At 37.7% G+C, this 13620-nt stretch overlaps 1 protein-coding gene across 2 annotated transcripts in view; it reads left to right on the forward strand.

Annotated features, from left to right (window-relative positions):
• Positions 1-13620, forward strand: part of LPAR1 (lysophosphatidic acid receptor 1) — a 296026-nt gene that overhangs the window by 56838 nt on the left and 225568 nt on the right. The window contains exon 2 of one of the 2 annotated variants that reach the window (XM_035016077.1): positions 886-1044. The gene's annotated coding sequence lies outside the window, so the exon portion shown is untranslated. The remainder of the gene's footprint in view (positions 1-885; positions 1045-13620) is intronic. The other variant, XM_035016078.1, reaches the window with a different exon arrangement.

Genomic DNA, 13620 nt, shown 5'->3' on the forward strand with positions numbered 1-13620 from the left:
CCCCCACAACAATCCCATCTTGGAATTCTATTGTTTTCACAGTTGAACCCAGACACAAAATTATTAACCTGACATTGGGAAAACATCTTCTGACTAAGAATTCAGCCTCTATAATTTTTAACTCTACAGAGTTTTGAGCATGTTTCTTTGCCAGCTGCAGACCTACATCTCATTTTTAACTTTCCAGTTTTACCCTAATTACAAAAAGCTATATTTTATAAAATGAAAAACTTTGGATTTGTTAGAAAACATTATGTAATTCCTTAGGCAATATTTGAAATTATAATTTATAAAAATATACAATTTTTAAAATTTACAAAATAAATACTGATATAATTAAAAAATTTTAAAATAGTGGAAACATGCCATAATAATGGAACAATGTTTATTATTAGCACTGGAACATATAGAAAGGCTGTATAAAATTTTTGGCTACATGGTACAGTAGCGTCCAAGATTTTAATTAAAAAAAACCCCAGGCGCCTGGGTGGCTCAGTTGGTTAAGCGACGGCCTTCGGCTCAGGTCATAATCCTGGAGTTCCAGGATGGAGTCCCGCATGGGGCTCTCTGCTCAGCAGGGAGTCTGCTTCTCCCTCTGACCCTCCCTGCCCTTGTACTCTCTCTCTCTTATTCATTCTCTCTCTCTCAAATAAATAAAATCTTTAAAAAAAAACAACCGCAAATTATATTATTGAAATTTAGTTAAAAATTTTTTTAGGAATCAGAATTTATAGTGAAACTACAACTTGAAAGATAGCCCAAATTATTATTTGAATAAATGTAGTCCCTAGTACTTCATTAAAGAGGCATATTTGTCCAAGGTTCTTATTAATATCAGTGAAAAATAGCAAACTAGCCATTTCTAAAATAAGTTCTATTTTACAGAATTATGACGATGGGATATATGAAGCTGGCCTCTACCTCTATTCTGCCTTCTCTAAGCATCTATTCAGAAAAGCTGAAGAAAACTAGAAAGCAAGTAAAAGGAAACCAGCAGAAATATTGGTTATGGGAGGAATGTAACTGGCAGGTAAACTGCTTTAGGTGAGGATGGAGGGAAACCGATGGGAGAGCTGATTTATAAATATGCATAAAATGTTGTACCCTACAGAGAAAACACATCCTTTTTCATTGTCTGTGGGTATTTAAAAAATGTCTGATCATCTATTAAGGTATAAAAAATGTCAATATGTATGGAACCACAAAGACTCTGGACAGCCAGAGCGATCTTGAGAAAGAAGAACAAAGCTGGAGCAACACACTATTTCAAGATATACCACAAAGCTGTAGTAACCAAAACAATATGGAACTGGCACAAAAGTAAACACATAGATCAATGGAATGGAATAGAGAGCCCTGTAATAAACCCTCACTTATATGGTTAATTCATCTACAACAAAGGAGGCAAGAATATACAATGGGGCAAAGATAGTCTTCAATAAATGTTGCTGGGAAATTGGACCGCTGCATGCAAAAGAATGAAACTCAACCTTTTTTTTTTTTTACACCCTACACAGCAATAAACTCAAAATGGGTTAAGGACCTAAATGTGAGACCTGAAACTGTAAAACTCCCAGAAGAAAAGATAAGTAGTAATCTCTTTGATATCAGCTGTTGCAACACTTTCCCAGATAGGTCTCCTCAGGCAAGGGAAACAAAAGCAAAAATAAACTATTGGGACTACGCCAAGATGAAAAGCTTTTGCACAGCAAAGGAAACCATCAAGAACATGAAAAGGCAACCTACTGAATGGGAGAAGGTATTTACAAATGATATATCCAACAAGAGGTTAATATCCAAATATATAAAGAACTTATGTGACTGAACACCAAAAAAAAAAATCCTATTAAAATAGGCAGAAGACCTGAATAGACATTTTTCCAAAGAAGACATACAGATGCCCAACAGACATATGAAAAGATGCTCAGCATCACTCATCATTAGGGAAGTGCAAATTAAAACCACAATGAGATATATCACTTTACACCTGTCAAAATGGCTAGAATCAAAAAGATAAGAAATAAGTGTTGGCAAGGGTGTGGAGAAAAAGGAACCCTTGCACACTGTTGGTGGGAATGTAAGTTGGTGCAGCCACTGTGGAAAACAGTATGGAGGCTCCTCAAAAAACTACAAATAAAAATAGCATACTATCTAGTAATTCCACTACTGGATATTTATCTCCACACCGCAACAAAACTGAAAACACTAATTTGAAAGATATATATATATATCCCTATGTTTATTGCAGCATTATTTACAGTAGCTGAGATATGAAAGCAATGCAAGTGTCCATTGAGAGATGAATGGATAAAGAAGTGGTATATATATACAATGGAATATTACTCAGCCATAAAAAGGATGAGGTCTTGCCATTTGGGACAACATGGATGAACCTAGTAATATGCTAAACAAAATGTCAGAGAAAGACAAATATCATATGATTTCACTTATATGTGGAATCTAAAAAGCAAAACAACGAATAAACAAAAAGCAGAAACAGACTCATATACAGAGAACAGACTGATGGTTGTCGGAGAGGAGGTGGTGGGGGGATGGGCAAAATGGGTGTAGGAACGTGGGAGACACAGGGTTACAGTTATGGAATGAATAAGCCACAGGAATAAAAGGTAGAGCATAGGGAATATAGTCAATGGTATTGTAATAGTGTTGTATGGTGACTGATGGTAGCTACACTTTGGTGAGCATGGTGTAACATATAGCCTTGCCCAGTCACTATGTGTATGCCTGAAACTAACGGAACATTGTGTGCCAAGTATACTTCAATTAAAACAATTGTCAATAAATTTAAAAACTAGGAATAATTCATATCCCATTGTTTGGGATATGAAACAAAATTAGAAATTAAAAATTAAATCAGCTTGCTGGAAACATTTTTAAAACTCTCTGGCAGGTATTGATTCTTTTTCCCTGTTTATCTGTTCTCCCATTTTACATAGTAATAGAATTTTTAATTTAGCACCTGGCCCACCAGGGAGAGACTACATGTGTCAGGATCCCTTGATTCTAGATGTGGCCATGTGACTAAATTCTAATGGGGATGGCAGTGATAATGTGCCGTGTATACTTTGTTAGTCCTTTCCTTCCCTCTTCTCCTTCTGTGGACGGGAATATGGCTATGATGTTAAGGACTACTTCAGTGATCTGAAATCTTGATGTGGAAACTACATACTATGGAAACTGGTGGTATATATCTTAGCAAGATAAAGACTAAGCTGCCCTCAGCCCTAGGCTCCTACATGGATATTTTCCTGATTTCAGCCACTCTCAGGGCCTCTCACGGCAGCCAAACCTGACTTCTAACTAATATGTCTCTTTTCTTGAGTTAAGTAGGAAAAAAATTTGAAGCTGATGTTATTGGAAATGATGATGAGAACACTGAATATAAGATCTTACATAAAGGAAGCTAAAAGTATATCCAAAATGTGTTCTTGCAGTGCACTTCTATTAAACCAGAAAGAATGAAAATAAGCTATCATCATCAAAGAGTTGGAAAACAATCAAATTAATCTAAGGCAAGCAAGGGAAAAGGATTAAAGGTAAAAGCAGAAATTAATCAAGACAGATAAAACAGAAACCGCCAAGAAAGTTAGCTTGCCATGTACAAAACACATAGTATTATGAATTAAAATGGGATCTAACTTTAAATAATGGAATTATAAAAAATTTATAAGAGAATATGATATTTAATATTAACAAATATGAAAGCTGGCAAAACTGGCAGTTTTGTAGGAAAATATATATTGCTCAAATTGAGTCAGGATACAGAAAAATTGAATAGACCAATAACCTTCAAAAAGAATTTTCTCCAAGATGGATAAAGACCTGAGTCATTTTTATGTGTGAGTTTTTTCAAACCTTCCAATAACGGGCAATTGCCACAATACATGAACTATTCTAGATTCCATAAAAGGAAGGAAAATTCCCCAATTCATTGTTCAATGCTGGCTAAGCACTGATACCAAAATCTGACAAAGCATACAAAATTAAAATTAAAATTATGATCACTGAGGCCAAACTTCCTGAAATGCTTGCCACAGGAAAAAAATTCTCTATTTGCAATTACAGAGGCAAAAAATGGACCTAAAATGCTTGTGAAAAAAATAAAGCTATATATTTACAGTTCTAGAGGGAAAAAAAACTACCTAAATTCTTCACAAACCAAATGTAGAACTACATTGAAAGGAATATGATTTCTAGGAATCTGGAATAATTTATTTTATTATTATTATTTTTAAAGATTTTATTTATTTATTTGACAGAGAGAGAGAGAGCACAAGCAGGGAGAGTGGCAGGCAGAGGCAGAGGGAAAAGCAGACTCCCCAGTGAGCAAGGAGCCCGATGTTGGGACTCGATCCCAGGACCCCAGGATCATGACCTGAGCTGAAGGCAGTCGCTTAACCAACTGAGCCACCCAGGTGCCCTGGAATATTAGAAACTCTTTTAACATAACATATCATGGTATTATCAGGTCAAAGGAAGGAAACCATTTGAACATTTTAATAAATTGTTGAGATGAATTTTCTCTACCTATTTTCTATGCCTGGAGATGCAAAATTCTATACCCATCTATGATAAAATTCAAAGAAAACTAAGGATAGATGATAATATCTTAATATGAGAATGAATCTTTCTCTCAATCTAACATCAACATCCTACTAGTGGTAAATGCTAAAAGCATTTTATCAAGACTACAAAGAGGACAGGAATACTAGCTTTTGTCATTTTCTTCCTTTCATTTTTACTGATATATAATTGACATATGGCACTGTATATCGCTTTTTAAAAATAGCTTTTTGGTAGTTCAAGCCAAGAACAAGGGAATACTGTCATTATTTCTTAGTGATATTCTCAATGAAAACAAGCAAAACAACAGCAAATTCTAGAGAGAAAATAATGGAAATAAGTTAGTTAAAATAACTATACTATTATTTTCCTATATAGGAGCAACAACTCACTGGTGAGTATGATGGAAAAATATATAATTAAAATTTCTACAAAAGTACTTTTTAAATTAACTCAGGAAAAAATTTAATATGTAGACAGAGTATTCAACTAAAAATGAATAAATGGAGATAAAATGTGTTTCTGATAGGTTGACCCAATATATTATCAATTCTTCTTAGGTTAACTTATATATTTAATATGACTCTAGGGGTGCCTGGGTGACTCAGTCAGTTAAACCTCCGACTCTTGATTTCTGCTCAGGTCATGATCTCAGGGTTGTAAGATCAAGCCCTGTGTTGGGCTCCGCGCTGGGCATGGAAGCTGCTTAAGATTCTCTCTCTCCCTCTGCTCCTCCCCACGACACACTCTCTCTCTCTCTTCCCTTACCCTCCCCGCTCTGTCCCCCATGCACTCTCTCTCTCAAAAAAAAAATAATATGACTCTAAGCAAGACAGCAACATGAGTATTTTGGATCTATCAATTTTTTTCTTTGTGGAAGTATATGAAGTCAAGAATAGGCAATATATACGCAATAAACATTTTTAACAGTTTCCAGTGAGGCATATTAATATAGTAAAATGTACAAATTTTGATTTTATAACTCAATGAATTTTTATAAATGTGTATACCCCTTATGACCACTACACAAGGTAGAGAACATGTTCTTATCCCTAGAAAGTTTCCTTATGTTCCTTCCCAGTCAATAGCCCCAACCCAGAAGTAATTACACTGTGGTATCTATCATAGATTAGTTTTGCCTGGTACTGATTTATATAAAAATGCAGCCCTACAGTAGGGTTTTTTGACATACATCATTTTTTGTTTCTTCTCCTCTATGGGGGAAAAATAACATTAAAATTGGAATAGGCTTGGGCGCCTGGGTGGCTCAGTCGGTTAAGCATCTGCCTTTGGCTCAGGTCATGATCCCAGGGTCCTGGGATCGAGTCCCGCATTGGGCTTCCTGCTCTGTGGGGAGCCTGCTTCTCTCTCTCCTCCCCACTGTGCTCTCTCTCACTATCTCTGTCTGTCTCTCAAATAAATAAAATCTAAAAAAAAAAAAAAAATTGGAACAGGCTTTTAAATGATAATTTAAAAAGGAATAAAAAAAATTAGAGAGTGAATTGCCTAAAACACAGTTAACATGAAGTATTTTACAAACCTGCTTTGCTTCCATTCAGTCTACTTCACTAGCTAATTTTTTCTGTGCCCATTTTGTGGTACTAATTTAAATAGTGTACCTTTGTGTAAATTGATGTTCCCAGAACTCACCAGACCATAGGTCTGGATGGGATGATTATAGTAATAAATTCTATTGGCACTTGCATAAGACTGACAAAGGGTGTCCAGCCTTTCCAAGTTTTACTTGGTTGGTTCTGTGGTGTCTTACTTTAGCTCGTGTTGTTCGACCCTGTGCACCCTTTTGATATCTGATGTTTATGAAACTTCCTGAGAATTGTAACTCAGCATCATCACTGCTGCTGGTGTCTGCCATGACACCGTTGATGACATTGACAAAAGATGGCACTCCTCAGGCCCTTGGGGTGCCTGAGGGACGCTGCAGTTCCTTTAGTCCTCACCAAATCAAAGCTATGCTGTGTGTGGGCAGGGGGAGGAGCCCGCACCCTTCCTGACTATATGTTACTCTTTGTCACCTGGGTAATCCTATGCTCCTTTTCCTTCCTTGGGGAAATAGCTCCTTTACCTCTTTCCTGCTGTCCACTCCAAGGTGCTAGGCTAGGAACCAAGACCGAGTTATACCCTTTTATTCCATCCCAATTAGAGAGTGGTCTCCCAAGCAAAGTTCATTTGAACTTTCTCCACACACAAATGAATGCAGACAAATGAACACCTAAGCTACCTAGTCTACCCCTTGTGTGTCATGTCCAAATCTGAATGAATCTCCTTTAGGATCATCTATAATACCCAAGAACACATTCCTAAGCTGAGTTAGAAATGAATGATGATCCATTCCATTACCAATTTTTGTGTTTTCCTTCACACATGGTGGAAACTCTACTTCAGCAGTGACCGTATTGCTAATACTTGTTTGACCTCAGCTAAAGCATTTTGCTCAGTGGCCCTCATTTCCTTTCTCCATATGACAAGTCACTATCTTTACCTATATTCTGGTGACATAGTGAAGTATAACTGATTGACTATAGTGAAACAAGTGGCAGAGAAGCCCAAGACAGGCGCAGTGAAAAATCTTAACACTCAACCCAATGAATCAACTAAAGAGGCAAAATCTCCATAAGAAAGAGGACTGACCTTCTGAGCTTTTGCCCCTCAGGGAATATTAGTTTTACCTTTCCTGCTAACTTGGTGGCAACCAGGCTGGGAATTTGGGATAGATTATTTATTCAGTGTGACAGCCCCACCTCCTCTCTCTCCCCCTCCTACCCTTTACCCACGACCTTTCCAGACTCTTCAAGGTTTTGTAAAACAAATGTAATCAAAGAATCAGACTTAAGTGACTAGGCATTGGTTACCTGAGTTACCTTTGTTTCTCTTTGTCTCAAAAAAAAAAAAAAAAAAAAGAAAAGAAAAGAAAACCCAAAAAACCCCACTTGTAAATATTTCCCTGGTGATCTTTACCTATGAACATTAATGGCAACAACAGCAGCCTTTTAAAAATGTTCAATTATCTCACTGATCCTCCGAAAAATAACCAAAGTTCTGTAGTTCCAACTGCCTGTGTGGTAGAAAGAAAAACGAATTCTTGAAAAAGGCCTATTGATTACAGCTTTCTCTTGTTAAAAGAGAGATTGCACCACAGCAACTGAAAGATCACAAATCTCCCGCTTTTGGAACCAAAAGATAGAGTTATAATACCTTCAGAGAAATAAAACCTCCTCCCTCAATGAGCTACTCAAACACTGCCCTGCTTGAATAATGTGCTAAGTTAAGGAGGGAGGCCTGGGATGCAGTAATTACTCCAAGGAGGCTGCAGGGAAAGGAAAGTACATACCAGACACCTAATCATTTACAATTGAGTTTAATGAGGTAGTAATTTACAGCTTTGGGGGTGGAAGTATGGAAAGGTCCCTGCCAGGAACTGGGCAGACTCTTTTAAAATCCTGAAGTTTAATGAAGGCATTGGAGGGTGGAATCATAAGGCCAAACTTGTGTAATTCCATCTGCTTTGTGCTTGGACAGGAAGTAAATGACAGGGCACTTGGGACCTACATCTGGAAACAACATGTTTCAAAGGATTTTATAAATCCTAAAGTAAAAGAAGAAGAAGAAGAAAGAAGAAGAAGAAAAAGCAGAGGTGAAGGGGCATAGTTATGCGGGGGATGGAGAAGCACAACAGAGAAGGGTCAGTGCCAGGTTCTCAGTTTGAAGAAATAACATTTTCTAATGTCATGGTCAGTCATTGATAATAATTGACAAAACATGCTCATCAAGCCCTGTATGAAAACAGAAGCGACTGAGATTTCCTTTTTGGATTGGATTTGGGTGAAGACTACAAAGTAGTTCAGGGTCCACCGAACTTACCCGAACCTGCCCCCCTTGTCAGTCTTCCAGTAATGTTGCTGGTACCTTCTTTGTTGTCATCATTTCTTGGTTTGTAATTTACCAGGTTAATTAAACTTTTTGTTCAGCAGTACTTTTTAAATACAGCTAGCACACGAAGGGAGTTGGTTTTAAAGGGATGGAAAAGGCTCAAGGCACAATTAGGGAGTGTAGGGGGCAAAAAGTAGCTGCTAGACTGGCTTTTCAGTAAGTCATACCAATGCTTGACATATATATGTCAGGATTTGTTTTCTTCTCACTTGGGCTGGCTGTCCTTCATATTTCATTTTATGTTACCCAGTTTCAACTCTCTCAGGAGTAAACCTCATGCTCTCCAATGTCCAAATCCTCAAAAACATTCTCCTTTTTGTCACCAAGTCTTTTCATTCTTTCCTTCTCTTGTTTCTGAAAGTAGGGAAGAAAGTTGAAGGAACAAGGATGGTAGATCAAATGGAATAGAGAAGAGTCATTACATTTCTTGACTTTTAAGAGTGTGGATCCAGGTTAAAACTCATCCTTTCATCAGTCTGTTATAAAATATATAAGAAGGAGGTATTATGTGACTGTGTGCCAGGCAAGCAAGTGGTGTTAAAGGGAAACCAGACTCACTCACAGCCACCTATGCTACTTACCATGATCACAATCACATTCATAGCTGGAATCACTAATAACAGTGCTTGAGCATTTACTCTGTGGTAGGTGGTTTCCATGTATTATTTCATTAATTCTTTCGGTAACTCCGAAAGTATGAAACAGGCCATATTTTGTCCCATTTTGCAGATAAGAAAAGCAAGGCTCATAAAAGTTAATAGTTCAAAGATAGTAAGGATAGTAAGTAGAATAGAGAATTCAAACTCAAGTCTGTCTGATTTGAGAGCCTATAGTCTTAATTCCTTTGTTATATTGCCTTGAATTTTATATGTTTGGATATCAGATTGTAGGGACTTTAGAAAGATTTGATCACAAGGCAGAGTGAAAATCCTAATGACATTTAGGAAACCATTCCATTCCCCCCAAAAGCAAAAATTGTATCTTTAAAGTATCTCATTTGCTATTTGGACTACTGAATACAGAAAAAAAGATTTTTTTTTTTTCTCATGTAATATCTTTTTACCACAGATTTTAGAATCTGGCTCAAAGAAAAGGGGAAATTGGTTTTCCAAAGCTTTATTTTCCTATTTTCCAGAGAATGAGTCGTTTTCCATGTCTTATTTTGAACAGTCTTTTGAACAGTCTTTTCCTGATTAAAAATCATAAGTAAGCTTTTTAGTTTCTCAAGATCTATAATCTACCTTTTGAAAGTCTGGGCAAAATCTGCACACTGGAATATTATTCTTTGGAAAGCTATGTATGCCTATTCACAATAGGAAACATGTGACAAGGTGTTTAGTTATGGTTTCAATCTGCATGAACTGGGGAGGGCTTTCAAGTTAAATAAATCTTCACATATGTGACAAAAACAAGCTTCCATACGCTATCGGTAATGCTGGCAGTGAAATCTGAAACCAGAAGTGCTAATGAGGGTGGAAAAAATTTGAAAATTTTGATATTAAGCTCTTATTTCTCTCTCTTTTTGGTCTGCAGACTTAACAGCCTGATTATTGGAGTTTTCTTCGGTACTGCTAATTTATTTTCAGTCTTAAGAACATTATACTGCTCATCTTAGAAAAGCCCATCTCTTACTTGGAAAAAGTATACTTAGTTAACCACAAATAAGACTATCATCTCTCTATAGAAGATCGTAGACCTACTAACGTCAGCAACCTCCCATTCCCTGGACCAGTGAGTACCAACTTGTGTTGGATTGTTGATATCAGATGTTACTTCCATGATGCAAGTTGTAATATATTTATCACCTCTCAAATGCCTTTGGCATGACTTAAACACAAATTAAAAATAAAAATTAAATCCACTTATCCACTTAAATCCACTTTGATTCTTTTTTTACCCTTCAAAGCAGTACACTAATGTCCCATTTATTTTAGCATGATTGGGGGCTGGGCTCTTCTATTAAATAGATTTTTTTTCCCTCCCATAAATGTTACCTCTTCAACTGCAGGCTTTAAAACCTTGCAACCAGATTCTATGGATATCTCTAAAATGTGTGAGTTCCCAACTGCCCTTTTAAAATGGAAGATATGTTAATTAATTGAATTTAAATAAATTTTTCAAGTAAAAATAAATAAAATAGAAGATACTGAATACAACTCAGTCTTAACCTCATAACCTCAGATCATTGTTCTAAACAATTGTTGTCTTATGCTTCCCTGCATTCGACTGTCTTGCAGGAGAATTACTGCTGAGGTGTAAAGGGCTCATGAGGTGTGAAGGGCTGTGGTAAGGCTGAATGAAACCATAGTAGGTCATATAAATTCTTGCAAAGGCTTCTGGGATTGTGTGTGTGTGTGTGTGTGTGTGCGTGCAGGTGTGCTCCCTCTAGTACCTCCTAGTCTGTTGCTTTTAAGCTTCTGTGGTTGGAATACCTATCCCTAAACTTGAGGCCCCGAGAGAACCCACTAAGCTCCTCGTGTGTAAGCTTGGGCTTTGTGACCTCTGCTTAGGTCATTTAGAGGCTGTTGTTCCATTTCGCATTCTGGATTGTGTAGTAGATCTATGAGATTGCCAGATTACTCACCTCTGAGTAAGGAGGCAATTTCTCTCACGTTATACTGATTTTGCAAACTATTAAATGATTTCACAACTCTCCATGGCAAATCTTCCTCCTGTTATAGACCCTACATCACTAATGATACTGCCATCTATTTCTGTCACCTCACCAGAGGCCCAGGTTGTACCATGAAGCTTTGGGGTACACGAGGTGAAAGTCAGGTACAGCTGGGTTTAGACCTCTGCTCCAACTGGATAGTTGCATAATCTTAGGCATGGTGATTTATTCATCTCACTTATCTGTGTAACACAAATTTATTGTCTACTTGTGCCAGGCAATGTTCTGGGCCCTTGGGGTAGAGTTCCTGGAGACTACAGACTAGTTGGGGGAGATAGGCAACAAACAAGCAAGTAAATATATGGTATATCAAATGGTGATGGGACAAGGGAGGTGAAGGATGGAGAGTGAGTGGGGGAGACAGGTTTGGGGATATTTATGAAAGCTGTTTCAGTGGAGTGGTTGGGAAGAGAGCCTGACAGGAATGCATTCAAAAGAGAATGGGAAGAGTGGGATTTGAGACACTATCTATAGGTCAACCTTTCATAGAATTTTTGCAGTAGAGGAAGGCAGAGACGTGTTGTGGTAGCTGGGAGGGAATGTGGGGTCAAGTGAGGGTTTTATTTTAAGATCTAGCATTTTTGTGCGCTGATGTGAATGACTCAGTAGAGAGAGGGAAATTGAAGGTGCAGGGCAGAGAGGAAACAATTGTTGAGTAGTGTTCTTGAGTTGGCAAGAAGGATAAGATCTACCACACAGGTGGAGGGCTTGGCCTCAGCTCAGAGGCCATGAGTTTATCCATAGCCACAGCAGGGGTGGTGGAGAATAAGGGCACACATACCACATACCGATAAGTCAGGAGATGTGGTGATGGGAGTACGTCAAAACCTTTTCCCATCGCTTCTGTTTTCTCAGTGAGAAAGCAAGCAGTCTCAGCGTCTGAGATAGAAGAAGGGGAGGAAGTGTTGGAGGTTTGAGGAGACAGAAAAGGGTACAAACCAGTCATGGGGAGTAGGCAAGTGTGAGCTACTGAAATACAGTTGAACTGCCCAGAGGCTCTCAGGGACCATTTGAGATTAGTGATCATCAACGTAAAGCTGCTTGAGTTATTAGAAGTACTGGGATATTTCTGCCTCCATCCTCCCTTCTACATCCCCCTTCACAATTTTTTTTTCCTTGTTCCTCCACTCCTAGGAAAGTAAGTGAGTGGTTTCCTCTTCTGCACTTCCCAAACTGCTTACACACACCTTTATTCTAGCACTCTTCAATAAACTGCAATAATTTCTTTACATTTCTGCCTCCATTCTCTCCTCCACTATGTGTGAATTTCTATTCCCAGCCGCTAGTACGTTATCTTCTTATTATAGATTTTTGGGCAAATCTGTAATGAATGGAGGAAGGAAAGAAAAATAAAAATTCTGCCTCTTGGGGTGCCTGGGTGGCTCAGTCGTTAAGCATCTGCCTTCGGCTCAGGTCATGATCCCAGGGTCCTGGGATCGAGCGCACTGGGCTCCCTGCTTGGCGGGAAGCCTGCTTTTCCCTCTCCCGCTCCCCCTGCTTGTGTTCCCTCTCTTGCTGTCTCTCTCTCTGTCAAATAAATAAATAAAATCTTAAAAAAAAAAATTCTGCCTCTTATTTCCATGTTCAGTCCTTACAGATGTCCTATTTCTGATATTCAAAGATTAAAAAACAAATCACCCTACACTTTGTGTCTCTAGAGATAGATTAACAGTGATTTTTCTTTGGATTTCCTTTGGAGATTCCATTTATTTTATTGAATATTTCTTATTTTTCTTCTGGTATGTCTGAGCGGTGAAGAATATTTCTTGGCATCCCTTTAACAAGACAAAGCCAGAAAAGATTTATTTTCTAACAACTGTTTCCCTTCCAGATAATGGCAAATTACATAAAACATTTCTAGGTCAACCAAGGCAACTGAGAAATTTTGACTTTGACCACGGCTGAGGCAATTTGCTGTGGAGATGGCTGGAGGCACACAGAGGCTCCTAAAGCCAGTTGGGGGGCTGTAATTGATTTCAGATGTGCTCTGAATAACACTGAAGATAAATGTCCCAGAGGTAGATTATTGGAGAGCTCTTTAACTGTTTCTAATAAAACTTTCTTAAAAATTCCAAGATTTTTTTTCCCTACAGATGCATATAATAATTCTAGCATGAACCAGTGGGCCTGAATGCAAACTACACGTTTGTTAATAATTTTTCCATTTCCCCTTAATTATGAAAGGAATTCATGGTTTTGGTAAGAAAGTTGAAAATCACAGATAACGATAAAGAGCAAAGTAGAAAGAATATTGGATATTTACATACATGTGTTTGTCTAGTTGTGATCTTACAGAATGCAGTTTTCTATATATTAATTTTATGTGATATATCCTGAGCCTTTGCTCTTGTCATTAAAAATTTTTCAAAGTATGAATTCAATAGTCTTATACTATTGTATAGTGTTTTTTTTGT

The sequence above is a fragment of the Mirounga leonina genome, unplaced genomic scaffold, assembly GCF_011800145.1.
Source record: "Mirounga leonina isolate KUSES-001 unplaced genomic scaffold, KU_Mleo_1.0 Mir_170, whole genome shotgun sequence".
NCBI lineage: Eukaryota > Metazoa > Chordata > Mammalia > Carnivora > Phocidae > Mirounga > Mirounga leonina.